This window comes from Austrofundulus limnaeus, unplaced genomic scaffold (assembly GCF_001266775.1).
Source record: "Austrofundulus limnaeus strain Quisiro unplaced genomic scaffold, Austrofundulus_limnaeus-1.0 Scaffold11, whole genome shotgun sequence".
Taxonomy (NCBI): Eukaryota; Metazoa; Chordata; class Actinopteri; order Cyprinodontiformes; family Rivulidae; genus Austrofundulus; species Austrofundulus limnaeus.
Window position 1 is genome coordinate 3,383,020 of NW_013952413.1, and position 13,906 is coordinate 3,396,925.

Sequence of the window (13,906 nt, forward strand, 5' to 3'; positions counted from 1 at the left end):
CCGCAGCAGTCGACTGCTTTCTCGGAGATCCACCGGAAGATGGAGGCTGACAAAGCTGACCTGTTTTTGTCTGCTGATCGTGTCCGGGTTTTGTGATCTGTCATTACCTCGGCCGCTGTGGGTGATCTTTTGGGACTGGAGCTGAAAAGGAACCTGTCTGTTGGCAGAAGCACGGTGAGCTAATATTTTCATTAGCACCTTATGCTAAAGAGCTACGGCTAACTTTTCGGCCCACACAYATTGAAATTGTAAATTGTTAGACGCTGGTCTGGCTTTCTGCGGCTGAATTGACCCTAGCCGAGGTAGATATTGGGAGCGTTTTTTTATTCCATATCGAGTCAAAACAGGGAGCTCAGCTTTCTGTTTTAATGTAGCCAAAACGAGGTCCGGGGAGCTGAGAGTTGCTGTCTAACAACATCTGTGTAATTCACAGGAGGACTAGATCTAGGCTTACTTTAGAGTTTAGCTTAGGTGTGACAAGAGGAGGGGGGTGCTATTTTCCTTTGGTTTAATTTATTTAGACTTTAGGTTTAGCTTTTGTTTGTTATTTTTTGTTACACTTTTGTTTTTTGTGTTCTCTTCCTTGCACAAGCCAGCTCATGCCAGTAATCCATACATTTTCTGTTCATGCCTTATGGGCACTGTGGGTTTTTGCTTTTGGTGATTTTGAATTGCATGGGGTGGGAACTGAATTTTACACATTGTCCTAATTTGCATTACTTAGGGTTCATTTATTGACAACAAGTTGTTATTGAGTTAACACTTTATCCAAGATAAGATTCTGATGGAACATAGGCGGCTCACGAGATCAAATTCGCTGGGAGGCAGAACTTGTGTTGTGATACATTGTCTAACTTTGGACTTTTAAGTTTTTTAAATTTCGACATGTCTGTCTTCGATGATTCTTCTGATGTGTAATGCTGTCTCATTTGTCATTTAAGCCTTTTTCCTGTTGTATCTTACATTGATTGAATGGATATGTTGTTGGTCGTCATTTAACTTGCACTATTTTTCCCTTATTTCTCCTCTGTATTTGTTGTTGGGTGATACATTTGTGTTTGGACGTTTCATAATTATTCCATTTGGTTTGGTTTTGAGTATTGTTTACTCAAGAGGAGGGAGTGTTATGGACTAATTATCTATCTGGTTCACCTTGAYGCTGTCCAGTATTCATATATCTTATGATCAWTGTTAATCTGTGTTGGCCCAGACAACAGGACTCCAGCGAGGGACTGACCTCTCTTGTTTGATAAGAAACTCTTTGAGCTGAGAGCTCTGTGATTGGTTGTAAACTGTCACATGGYGTTAACATAATGTTATATTACTGGCTGTGTCCGCTGACATGTCAGCCACAAGCCGACGGAGTCTCCTGATTGAGTTCTGTCTGTTTGTAGCTCAGAATTAAATTATTATTGACCACCATACACGCAGACTTTCTGTGCATTATTCCAACGTGTTTCTGCATTCTTGGTAAATCATGCGACGACATTTGCATATACTTATGTATATTTGTCTTTCACAAAGTAATCACAACTTTAACATGCAAATTAATCAAATAAGTTTTTTGTACAGTGCTGTGATTTAATTTCATAAAATAATAGATTCTCAATGTTCTGGAGTTTATCTGAAACTGAATCATCAGTGTTTGAGTCAATGTTTATCTACAGCTGTCCAGCAGGTGGCAGTAGAGCACCGGATGGATGGTGCTAGTTTTATATGGACTTGATTTGACTGCTTTATGTTTTCAGTGTTTCTTGAGCGTGGTGCAATGATGCAGTCCAGTTGTGTCATAAGTATTTACTGTATTCAAAAAGTAATAATAATAAAACAGCGCATTGCGACTTTAATCATCTTTTTATTTCAGCTGTTCCCTTTTCGGGGGTCACCACAAGCAAGTCTTCTGTCCTCACTCCAACTTCCTCTATGCACTCTCTAACAGCATCTATATCTCCTCTTTGTCTTTTTTTCCCCCTGGTAGCTCCTTCTACCAATATACTGTACACCACCTTTCACCATGCACTTTTAACAATAAATTAGGAATAACTCAAAAGAAGTTTTTCAGTGAGGTCTGGAACATTTTAATCCACAAATCTAAGTTTGAACATTTTATTGTGACTCTGGTTGGATGTTAAGTGTTGTTGTCCTGCTGGGAGGYGAACCTTCTTCTGCAGCCTCTGGATTTTCTTGCACGTTCTGTCAGCTTAGATGGGCAACCATGTTTTGTCAGATTTGTGCCACTTACAGTACTTCTCATTTAACAGACTGAACCGTCAGGGTTCTATCATTTTTCTGTTCTTCGTTAACTTTTCCTCCACATGATGAGCCTGAGAGGATGTTCTCAGCGAACTGTCACAAATATCTTACCTGCTGTAGATAGACATTTGATAAACCTCACTTCAGAAAATAAAACACAATTTTGATCAAAGTTTACTTTGGTCTAATTACAGATTAAAAACAACTGAAATTATGAACAAATATGTGTAAAGTTTAGTTTAACCAGTGTAATAGACAAAATGAAAACTGTTATTTACTGTAATAGTTTAGATGTTTTATAATGTTGTTTTTGGCCTGTAATCAAAGGTCAAATGGGACAATAAGCAACAAAAGCCACAATGACTCAGTGCTGTTCAGAAAATTTGTTGGTTTTATTTAATAAATTTACCAAAAATCACTCTATTTCAGTTATTCATGTGATCACTGTGGTAAACAAATGACTAACAGACAAGTCACTTTAAAAAGCACCTATTTTGGTCAGTGTTCATTAAAACCAAAATATTCCTCACATTTTTGACACAAAACCAACAGCTGACTGTGACAACGACACAAAAAGGATTCAGAGACCTCACTCATCATGATGTTGGATTAGTAACAGAGACATTCACTGCAGAAGTGTGACTGAGCATCACACAGCTGAGGAGGAAGACAACCTGCTGCTTTTCAAGTTTCTTCATTTCTGCATTCTGAGGATACTCAGCAACACACACACACACACACACACACACACACACACACACACAGTGAGATTGTGTGTGTGTGTATGTGTGTGCGAACAATCAAAACTGCACTCCATTTGAAGCTGAAACTGTTTGTTTTGGAACATTAAGCGGTAGCTTACACTTTACTATTGCATACAGCGAAACTGAGAACTGGTTATCTGCACTAACGCCTCACAACATAATTTATTATTGCACGCTTGCACAAGTATGTGCCGTAGTCTTGCGTGGTTGATTTGTTTTTGTTTTGTACTGTTGCAGTACCATGCACTTCTTCCCACGCCTTTTCGACACGTGATCTATACAAAAAGTGTAGCGATATTTGTGCACTTTTTCATTTTATTTTAGATTTCCTTGTATGTTCTTCTTTATCTGTCGTTTAAAATTATTGCTTTTATGTAGGTTGGTAATATAGTTGAAAAAAACTARACAAACACGTGTTTGCACATGTGCACTTTATGTTTAGTGAAACTGTTTTCTGGTAGCACCTCGGTCATGGCGGATCGTTGTGTTTTACTGTGTACTGTGCACTATGAAGACAAGGGCCTAACTTTAGGTTTACCATTGGGGGTTTATGCTCTCTGCTTATTTTTTTTTTATTTATTGAATACTTTTATAAAACGATTCAGGAAATTTTGGTTGTATTGTCAAAATACATTGTAATACTTTTACTGTGCTTTACTTAACTTTCCTGTTTATTTTGGGGTTTGTTTGTTTGTTTGTTTGTTTGTTTTGGGGGGTGCATTCACTCTGCACCTTTTCTGTTACACGTTAGTTCAGCAATAAGACAGGTAAACAGACTGTACTTATATAGCACTTTTCTATCCATCCAGGACACTCAAAGCACTTCACACTACAATCTGTGTCCTCATTTACCCATTCACACAGCACTCTATGTTATGTGTATGTAAATGTTAAAATCAGGTCAAAGTTACCTAAAGACAAYAAAAGAGTTGCAGCTGTGCATTTAACCAGTTCATTTCTAGTGTGTTAGAGCTGAGTTAGAAATGTTGTAATTTGATTGGTACATTGTCTGGATCAAATTATTGTGTGTAGTTTGATTTTCATCATTGTTAAGGATTTATGTTGCATCATAGCAAGAAGGCAGAGTCACAAGCTGGCTGAGTTCTTTATGTATGGAGCTTACATGCTCTCTCATCTGTGGGTTTTCTCGGAGCACTCCAGTATCCTCTCACTGATCAAAAATATGCATCTTAGAATCACTAGTAACTTGAAATTCTCACTAGTAAAAAACATGAATGGTTGTTTCTGAGTACAGAAGATGGATAGTCGTGTTTTTGCTGTGTAGAGTTTGCATGTTCTTTTTGTGCTTGCATGGGTTTTCTCTGGGTTTCCTCCCACAAACCAAAACATTCATGTTAGGCTGCCTTCAGGCCCAGGCCTCCCTTGCAAAAGAATGAGATTTCACTTCTTTGATTTATTTGATGTATTTAGCTGGCTTTGGCGTTAAAAAAACCTGGGGATCCCCTCTCTTATTTCTGAAGCCCAGTGTTCATCTGCGTGTGGGGGAGAAGCTGGAGGGGGAGGTCACCAGATTTGTCTGGTTAAATAAAAGTTAATTCATTAAACATTGTCACCTCATTGTCCTGTATAATTTCCAAAGTCTAACAGAGCACCTGTATCCAATCAGTAATCAAGACACCTGCTGTTATTCATATATACCTCGTGGTATTCATCTTCGTTTGATTCTCTGTTTTCTCCCATGAGCCTCTGGACTTATTGACTTGAGTTTGTGCTTCTCGAACAGCTTTGACTCATTCCACATGGGAAAATGTTTCCATCCAAACCACAAAGGCTTTGGTACACCTGATACATCAATTATGCTGTAAAAGATGGCCAGTGGTCAGCGCACAGTTGTTCGCTTGGTGGAGTATGACCCTGTGACCTTGTCCAAGTTATCCCATCTAAGTTCCAGCACCTCCAGGACTGTCATCTTTTTATTTACTGCAGCTCTTTGAATTGAAAAAGGGATGGGAAGCGAAATGTCTTCAACTTTATAAATGAAAGTCCAGTTGTTTTTTGTTTGAAACTCTTTTTTTGATTTACTGCAGCTCATTTTCTGAAGCTATGATAGTGATTATATCATATGTAGCTACAGTGTGTAAGGATTTTAGGACTCCCTGCTGAGTGTTCACAAAATGAGGGAGAGGTTTGCCCATGGGAACAGGAAAGGTTATCCTCAAAAGAACACACCATTATCGCCATTTACTAGTGAGGTAAAGAGAATGGGAAGAAAGTGTGTATATCTGGTTGTGTGTGTGTGTGTGGGGGGGGGGGGGGCGCACGACACGTTTTTGCTACATCATTGAGACTGTTTTCCAGAAAAACACAGCCTTGTGAGGACCCAAAGCTCCTCATTAGGGTGAAAGCCAGGTCCAGGTCCCTACGGGTACGGATGCTGATTTTTGGGTGGGGGGTCCAGTTTCGGACCAAGGTGTGAATTGAGTTTAGGCTAAATTTAGGGTCAGATAGTACTGGAGTGGTTAGGTTTAGTTAAGGGTCAAGGTTAGGCTATAGAAATTAAATGAATTCAAGTCAATTGAAGGTCCCACAAACAAACCTGTGTGTGTGGGTGGGGGTGTTTCTGGTGACATTTTAAGGCAATTTTAAGACAAAATACCTACCTTTGGGGACAACTGGTGCATTTGGGGACAAAAGTTGAGTCCCCATTTGGTTTAAATACCATTGGTGGGTTGGGGGTTGGGTTTAGGACCAAGATGTGAACTGAGTTTAGGTTAGTTTTAGGGTCAGGTAGGTACCTGTGAGGTTAGCCTTAGGGTTTGTGGTCAGGGTTAGGCTGTAGAAATGTAATGKAAGTCAATGGAATGACCCCAAATGGATAGCTGTACAAACGTGTGTGTTTGAGGTGAAATGTGTCTCACAGTTGCAAAAAAACAAACAAAAAAAAAAAACAACAAAAAAAAAATAGCATTGGACACCTTTGACTCAAGGCGCACTGATAAATGGGCTGGCCAAATCATTGGAACAAATTTTCTTAATTTTGGGAGATCAGAGGATCCTTAGATAAAATCGGTGGAAAAGATCGGCTTCTTGTCTACCTCCACAAAGRTCTAAAAAAATCAGCCACTGTCCCTTTTTGCTCTGCTGGGAGCACTAATGTCMAGYTAAAATAAGTTTGTACAGTTTCAAGGGTATTGTTCAATGTTGTGTCCTTGTGTTCTTGGGCAAGACACTTCACCCACCTTGCCKGTGGTCTGAGGGTCCGGTGGCRCYGGTGCATTGCAGTCCCACCTCGGTCAGCGTGCCCCAGCACAGCTGTGGCTACAGTGTAACTTACCACTATCTGTGTGTGAATGACTGTGTAAAGTGATTTGGTGCAGTGCTACATACTGTAAGTTTAGACCATTCACCAAAGGTGATTTATGATTTTGTAACACCTGGCAGTATCAGCTATAACAGGAAGGTTAAAGCGGTTAACGTCATCATTCATTCATTTGCCTGAAGACAGATCTGCAGGTTTCACCTGGGATCAGAGCAACAAAAGGAGAGCTATCAGTTAGAAACTCCAACATTTGGGTCCCATCATAACTGCTGATACATTTATCAGTAAAATAATCTGTGACTCAGCCTTTAATTTACATTCAGAAAATATACTTTTGATACTTTCGCCTATTCAGCATTCATATGTTTATAAACTTTGGGAAAATATGAGCTGTCAGTGAGCGGTGCTTACTTGAATGCGGTTAACACCATCACAGGTGCTTGTGCATTTGTATTGTATGTGGATGTGCTTACGCACTGGCTTAGAAACAGAAAAAATTTCAAAAAGATTGACTAAATCAACTTTAACACTAAAAATAACCATTGGAATCAGAAACGGTTACATTTTACGTAAATCGTCACCGCTAATAATGCTTGGGTGGGTTAAGGGAAAATTTGAATTACAGGAAATTACAAAGTTTCTTCTCCCTTTAATAAATTCTTACTCAGTGGATAGGGTTGTTTTAATTTTTAAGCTACAGCAGAAAATTATCTTTGTGTGCTTACTCAGGTCTGCAAAAAGAAAAAAAAGTTTGAGAGGAAGTTTTAGTAGGTATTTGAGGTCACATTTGAATGTAGTTTCATCTTTGCCCTTTTCTATAACCACCACTCTGAGAGGCTCAATGCAATACATATTAGATCATGTGGGCATTGTTAGAGCCGCTTACAACCATGATGACTGAATGGACAGGAAGTTGAAATGACTAAAGAATTCATTGGAAGTCCAGATGTCGGGCTGCAAGCACAAAACTCTAAGAATGGCGCCTTTACACATTTCAGTTCTCAAAAAAGCTCATTGCACCTATCCGGACCATGAGCCATCAACCTGCTGACGCCCAGAAAACGGGCTATCACACCCACAAACACTTTAGGCAGGACGGGTGTCGCCCTGCTGGAATGACCCCGCAAAAAAAAAGTTTCCTTTTTTTCTTTGAAGCTTTTGCAACAGAAACTATCAGAGAAACTCGATCACTCACATGAACGTTTACTTCTGTTTTCCACAGTTTACATGTTGCATCAACATAAACAATTGAAACAGATCTGTGTGGGATTCGACGCGCAGACCCAAGCACGGCGAGTTGCTGTCGAATGGACGACCAGTGTGAAAGTGAAAGATGATTGTGGTGACTTTGTAAGTAAAAACGAATCCATTTCCTCTAAAGGCGACGTCTGCAAGTACACGATGCACCAGCTGAAAACTTGTACAAACGCACCAGAATCGTGATGCATGCGGCTGGGGAAAGGAATAGAAGGAGCCTGCAGCGCAGTGTGCAACTTATCACTCCTGCAGAAACTCACAGAGACGACTGAAGTGCACAAAAGCTGCCAGATGTTTGCTTGAAAGACTTTCTGGTGCTCCTTGGTGTTACAGTGTGAACCAACAGGACGGCTGAATCGACGGAGTGAGATATCAGCAGTCTAGTTTCAGGTAAAGTGTTTGAAACTGCTGATGGCAGATTCTGAGCACTGCTATGACCTCAGAAACAGGTTAGAAGGTAAGGGGTTAAAGTGCGGAGACAACAAAGAGACAACCTGACCGCACCAACACCTGATCAGATTCAGAAGTGTCATGCAGACAAACTGATGCAGCTTTGGCCTCCTTTTTTTTGTACTTGCACACAAGCCTTCTCTGATGCCATTCAGTAAATCTCTCTCATAGCCACCCACCCCCCTTTTTTTCTTTTCCTCTTTAGTGGTAAAAGGATGCAGCTTTATGTGTTTGTCATGTGGTGGCTTTTTTTTTACCAGTTCTGAAACAAGAGGTTTAACTACAGAAGTCCTTATTAGTAAAAATGTTGTTCCAGTGCCAAAGGTTTAACTCCACAAAGTTGTGTTATCAGTGTGAAATACTCAGCTCTGATGACTTCTCGATTCTGTGAAGAGCTGACTAAAAAGCTGATTCATGATATTAGCTGGTGTCGTCCCGCAGCAGCTCGTGAGGTCTCTTTTGTGGACGAAATGACGCCGACGAGAGACTTGTAGATGCATGAAGGGCTCTGTTCAAAAACCGGCTCTTTTCTGAATAAAATATATTTCGTTTACCGGCAGCCTCCAAATGTCACAACAGAAATCTCAGCTGAAAGTGGTTATTCATTTAAGGGTGTCCAATATGAGAGGAGTTTCCCATCACCAACTTAGAGCTGACTCAACAATTTTTTTTTTTACATAAATGCACTTTGAGGTTTCCGTTCAAATGTTTGAAATCTCTAAATAAACATATAAAGATTTTTTTTTCAAATGAAATAACTGTCAATAAAAAACAGAATATGTTTAAAAGAACTTTATTCTCGGCTCTTCCGAGACTTGAGCTGGAGTTAACTCGTCTTTGGTCATTTTAGTTGCAAGTATTTCTTGGAGGCTGGTCATAACGTACATCCTATAAATATCTCTACATTTCAAATAAAAAACATATGACAAGTAATTTAATAGATATAAGCAGCGAGTTGAGTACCTTTCTTTTTTGCCCCACTCATCCAAGACTAAAGGTTCAGCAGGGAAACCCGGATGCCCCTCCTCCACAGCAACCCCCTCCAGCTCTTCTTTGAGGGTCTCAAGGCGTCAAACTCTCCGGTGAGTTCTGGATCTTCTTCAGGTCTCCTCTCAGTGAAACGTACTCAGAAGACCTCCCSGGGAAGACAACCTTACAGTCTCCGATTCAATCTCTTCATGTTTTTATTCAACTAATTTGTAAAATAAATAAATAAATAAATAAAAAAGCTTCGTAGTTAGATGCAGAGTCAGTGCATCTGTCTCGCTCTCCCCACTCCTTCTGTCTTTTTGATGGCAAGGTGAAACCATAATGTGTGTTCCTGCTTTAACCAAAACATTGAGGACTTCAAACATGTGACACACCAGATCAGGAGGTTAGGTTTTTTTGTTTTTGTTTATTTTTGTTTATTTATTTAGTTTGTTTGGTTTTGCTTCTAGACTAACCAAGCATCAGAAACATATTTCAAATGAATAATGTCTTATATGTGGCCACTCTCCCCAATATTCGGCAGGACCTTGTATTTTTGGGGGTATACCCACAATAAATGAGCACATTTTCCCTCTCACAACTGTCTGTCAGTTTTATGACTGTCTTGTTTCTCTTTCATATATTTATGTGTCAAACTCAAGGCCTGCAGGCCAGATATGGTTCTTGTCTCCAATTTTATCCAGCTTACTAGAAAATATATCTAATGTATAAGAAGTGACGGGTCATGTTTGTCATTCTGCATGAAAATTAAGCTTCCTTCTTGCAGATTTATAATGACAATTAGTTAATATGAAACAGAGAAAATTCTGTTTAACAAAGGCAATCCAAGTGGAACAGTTCAAAGTGTTGGTGGTAAAGTTGCAGCCAAGAAAATATGTGTTATTTAGCTAATGTGCATGATAGCAACAACTGACAACCTGACAGATGGATCAGTGCAGCACATGCAGTACTGCGCACTTTGTGTCGGTCCGTTGTGGTGAAGAAGTAGTTGAACTGCAAGGTGGGTGAAGTGTCTTTCCCAAGAACACGACTGACGACTACAGGACAACTCCTCTAACCACACCGCCACAGCCGTCCAGTTGGGGTGGTTCAGGCTTTTGGTAAGGGTGTCCCCTGGCGCCGCATGTCCAATTAGGAGGAGACCCTAGTGAGGACATGTTAAAGAGACCATGGCTATGTCCAAATTCAAGGGCTGTGTCTTTCGAAGGACCTGGTCTAACCAGTCTAGGTGGGCCGGATCTTCGGTCGACCGGTAAAAAGTGACCGAATTTGGACCTGGGTCTTTCGAAGGACCTGGTCTAACCAGTCTAGGTGGGCCGGATCTTCGGTCGACCGGTAAAAAGTGACCGAATTTGGACGGTCTAGCCACCTGCTTTATACCGGCCCTTACCCTGGCGTATGTCACGTCGCCTAACAACTGTGATTATACTAAACAGAAGCAAAAATAATTTGAAATTAGCAAAATATCATACATTAATTTTTTTAAATTATAAATTAACAAAATTAGCCTAAAGGCAATATTAGAAGAAATAAAGGACTCACTGTATGTGTACATTTATTTCACATACAGCTCATTTGATTTCTGACAAGAATAATTTTTAAAAAACATGTCGATGCAAATGACAAAAGGATTAACAACACAACTGCTTTAAACTTTCAGTTTTATACTGCCAGATTTTTATTTAAAACTGTATTCCTTTGTCTCGCTACATCTGCCAGTACAAGCAAAAAAATCTCTGGTCRGCCCRCAACGCCTCATGGGRTAAGCTTGGCCGAGAAGGATCCACCAAGTCGGAGAAAAAGGAGGATGCATTTGTCGGCCGCGTCGGAGGAGTCTTTGAATTTGCACAGCCTCCGGTGTGGCGCAGTGACATAAGCGGCTGACAGACATAATCAATGAGAGTATTTACACTGGCTCCTCACAGCGCCGCAGGGCGGCAGTAAAAATCACGTTGCACCAACAGGAAAAAGAACAAGCCCAACGTCCATATTTTCAAAAGAATTCACAAAAGGCACGCTAATTTAGTCAAGATCCCAGCTATATTATTAAATAAGTGGATATTTTTATACATATATGCTGTCAAAATGTATCATTCTGTTTGGGAAGCACCTTTGGGATGGCAACATGTAGCGTGCAGCATATGTATAGCCTACACACATAATACACGTGGATTTTATTTTGAAATCAGACAGCGATGCAGTTTTATCTGTTTGGAGACTTTCCTTCATGGAATTATTACACATTCATTTTGCTCTGACTTCCACATTTATCATTCATCRCAGGCTCCTTGGACCTCCTCTGTGCTTCAAACCGGAGCGGAGTGGACGCTGTACAAATTGGGATGCAACTAACGGCGGCGAACTGCGCACCACAGCAGAGCGGAGCAGAACTGCATCTAGTGTAAATTAGGGGTAATTCATACTTCTTGGGAGATGTTCTAGGAATCTATCGTTTCATTCTCTTTGAAGAATTTTATTTGTACTTTTTTTTTACTTTATTGAACGTAATGGATTTAAAAGAAAAAACAAAGTTAAAGTAATTTTCGTATATCACATCTGAAGACGAGTGTTTGGTTTTTCTTTAAAGACTCACTGAGATCGGGCCTCGCGTTTTTAATTTGGTCCCCCCACATTTAAYTGAGTTTGACACCCCTGATTTAAAGGCTTGTTTTAAGGTTTGTTACAAATATAACTGAAAGCAGAGACGATGATGGCTGCAACTGTTGGTGAAAGTGAAAGCTGTCAGAATATTGTTTTCAGGTTTTTGCACTTATTGTGTCTTTCTGTAGTTAACGTAGGTGCTGGGGTGTTAGCCTAAACTTTTACACTGGGTTGTATTTAATTTCAATATGATACAAACAAATCTGTCAATTTATGATCATGAAAAAAAAGACAAAAGTTTAACATTTAGCTTTTTTTATTTGTTTCATGCATGGTTATGGCTTTTTAACACCTCTTCAGTGCAAATGTTTTACAGCRCAAACTGAAAACCTTCTTAGTGATGTGAAATTCTGGTTTTGATGCAATTTCATTAGCCTAAGTTGAGGTTGCACTCTGTCTTTTGGTTTATCTCACTTAGAGGAAAAATACACACACTGCATTATCATACCTGTACTAAGTGCTTGCGTTACTCAGCCCTTCACATTTTTTCTTCAGTTTWTCTCGAGATGGTATCATTCAGAGGTCATTAGTTACAAAACATMATATATAATCTCAAAATACCAGGGTTGCCTAACGTTAAAGGGTCGAGGCAGAACATCTGCAGGACAGACAAAATGATGACAGGTCAAGACAAGTGGACATTCCACGCAGCAAAACCAAAAAGTACTGAAGGGAAAACACTCCCTTCCTCTGCCACTTCTAAAAGTACCAGGGAACTTCTCCATACGGTTTCTCCTTTTCAGATTTTGTTCTTTATCAGCAGAATACTCAAACCTCAAGTCTGCTCACTGAAGAAGGCGGCGGGAAGCACGAGAACTACGTCGAAGCCCATCAGCTTCCCTCTCCTTCTGTCAGCGTTGTTACGTGTGTCTGACACACAGAGAGAATCCACGGCGTCATCAAACCACCACTTCATGTCGTTTCCATCCGGGTGGGCCGTTGTTGTTATTGAAACAAAAACCATGAAAAATACTAAATTGTCATTTCCTGCATTCTAGAGTGATTCTAGGAACTTTAACCGCTTTATTTTCACATGTGTGCCATGTTGACTGTTTATGAAAATTAAAGGTAGTCATTAGAAGAAAAAAGAATTTAATGAGTCATAAAATCTGCATAACCTTTTTCATWTATTGATGGTTAATGTGTCCTAAATTACATTTTAAAACAGTAAACACACTTTGTGATTAGCTGGTAACAACAATATGTTTGTTTAGCTGCTAAATCAGCTGAAATGACTGAATATAGGTCAAAACTGGCAATAGGGAAATATTGGTTCACTAACGTGCTGATTTGTTGAGTAAGCAGATAAAAAATATTTTATGATTCACATGATTCAAATTTTCACTTGTTTTTAGTGGATTCAGTCCACTGCTTTGTTTACGTTGAGCGTGTACCTGGATTTATTAATCACAAATCAACCAACATGGAAAAAATACTGAAATAAACTATTTAAAAACTGATCTAAATTTTACAGCTCAGATTTTTTACAGCTCAGGACTTTTTTTTTGTTTTAATTTTTTAGTTTGCAATGAGTATCTTTAAAGTGTGGATCCATAAAGACAACATTAGCAATTTAAAATAATTTAATAAAAATATTAAAAATTAAACATGATTTTATGGGTGTTATTGTTTGGTAGTCATTTTTATTTATTGTTAGATGGATTCCTTTTTGGTTCACCTAATAATTTTTTTGTGTTTTTCCTTGTGCCAGCTCTAGCCCCGCCCACTCTCACCTGTTCTCAGTCAGCATTAGTGCCACCTGTCTTCAGTCTCCTCACAAGTCCCTTTACAGTCTGTCATTGTGGGCTTCATGCCCTGTCAGGGTCCCCTCTGAGTCTCCTTATGTTGGGTTGTTCTTATTCACCTCCATGCTGGGCTTAGATTTTGAAATATTAAATCATATATTGTTTAAAAATAAAAAAAATCCAACCCTCCTCTTAACTGCAACAATTTCAATAAAATACTATTTAAAATAAACAAGAGAAATAGTATCAATATATAATAAGTCAAATATTTATTTAAAAATGATTTTATCATATGAAATTTCCAAATGTTTCCAATCATTTGATTTTTTTTTTTCCAGTGAACTTTAATCTTTCAATTAATCTACAAACTTCATGGAGGAGCAGCTCGCATGTAATACATGATTGGAGAGAGAGAGAGAGAGAGAGAGAGAGAGAGAGAGAGAGAGAGAGAGAGAGAGAGAGAGAGAGAGAGAAAAACACCCCTCTAATAAACTGGCTTGTTTGGC

At 39.3% G+C, this 13,906-nt stretch overlaps 1 protein-coding gene and 1 long non-coding RNA gene across 4 annotated transcripts in view; one reads left to right on the top strand and one right to left on the bottom strand.

Moving 5' to 3' along the window:
* The first annotated feature begins 6 nt into the window (after nt 1-6).
* il10 (interleukin 10) overlaps nt 7-13,906 on the top strand; it is a 16,591-nt gene continuing 2,691 nt past the window's right edge. The window contains exons 1-3 of one of the 3 annotated variants that reach the window (XM_014002064.1): nt 7-174; nt 11,278-11,395; nt 12,419-12,586. The gene's annotated coding sequence lies outside the window, so the exon portion shown is untranslated. Of the gene's footprint in view, nt 175-7,098; nt 9,087-11,277; nt 11,396-12,418; nt 12,587-13,906 lie in introns of those variants that run through there. The other 2 variants (XM_014002065.1, XM_014002066.1) reach the window with 2 other exon arrangements.
* LOC106513305 (uncharacterized) lies at nt 8,197-11,262 on the bottom strand. The gene is made up of 2 exons (XR_001309770.1): nt 10,353-11,262; nt 8,197-10,269 (listed from the first exon to the last, which is right to left on the bottom strand). It is a non-coding gene; the product is annotated as an uncharacterized LOC106513305 (long non-coding RNA).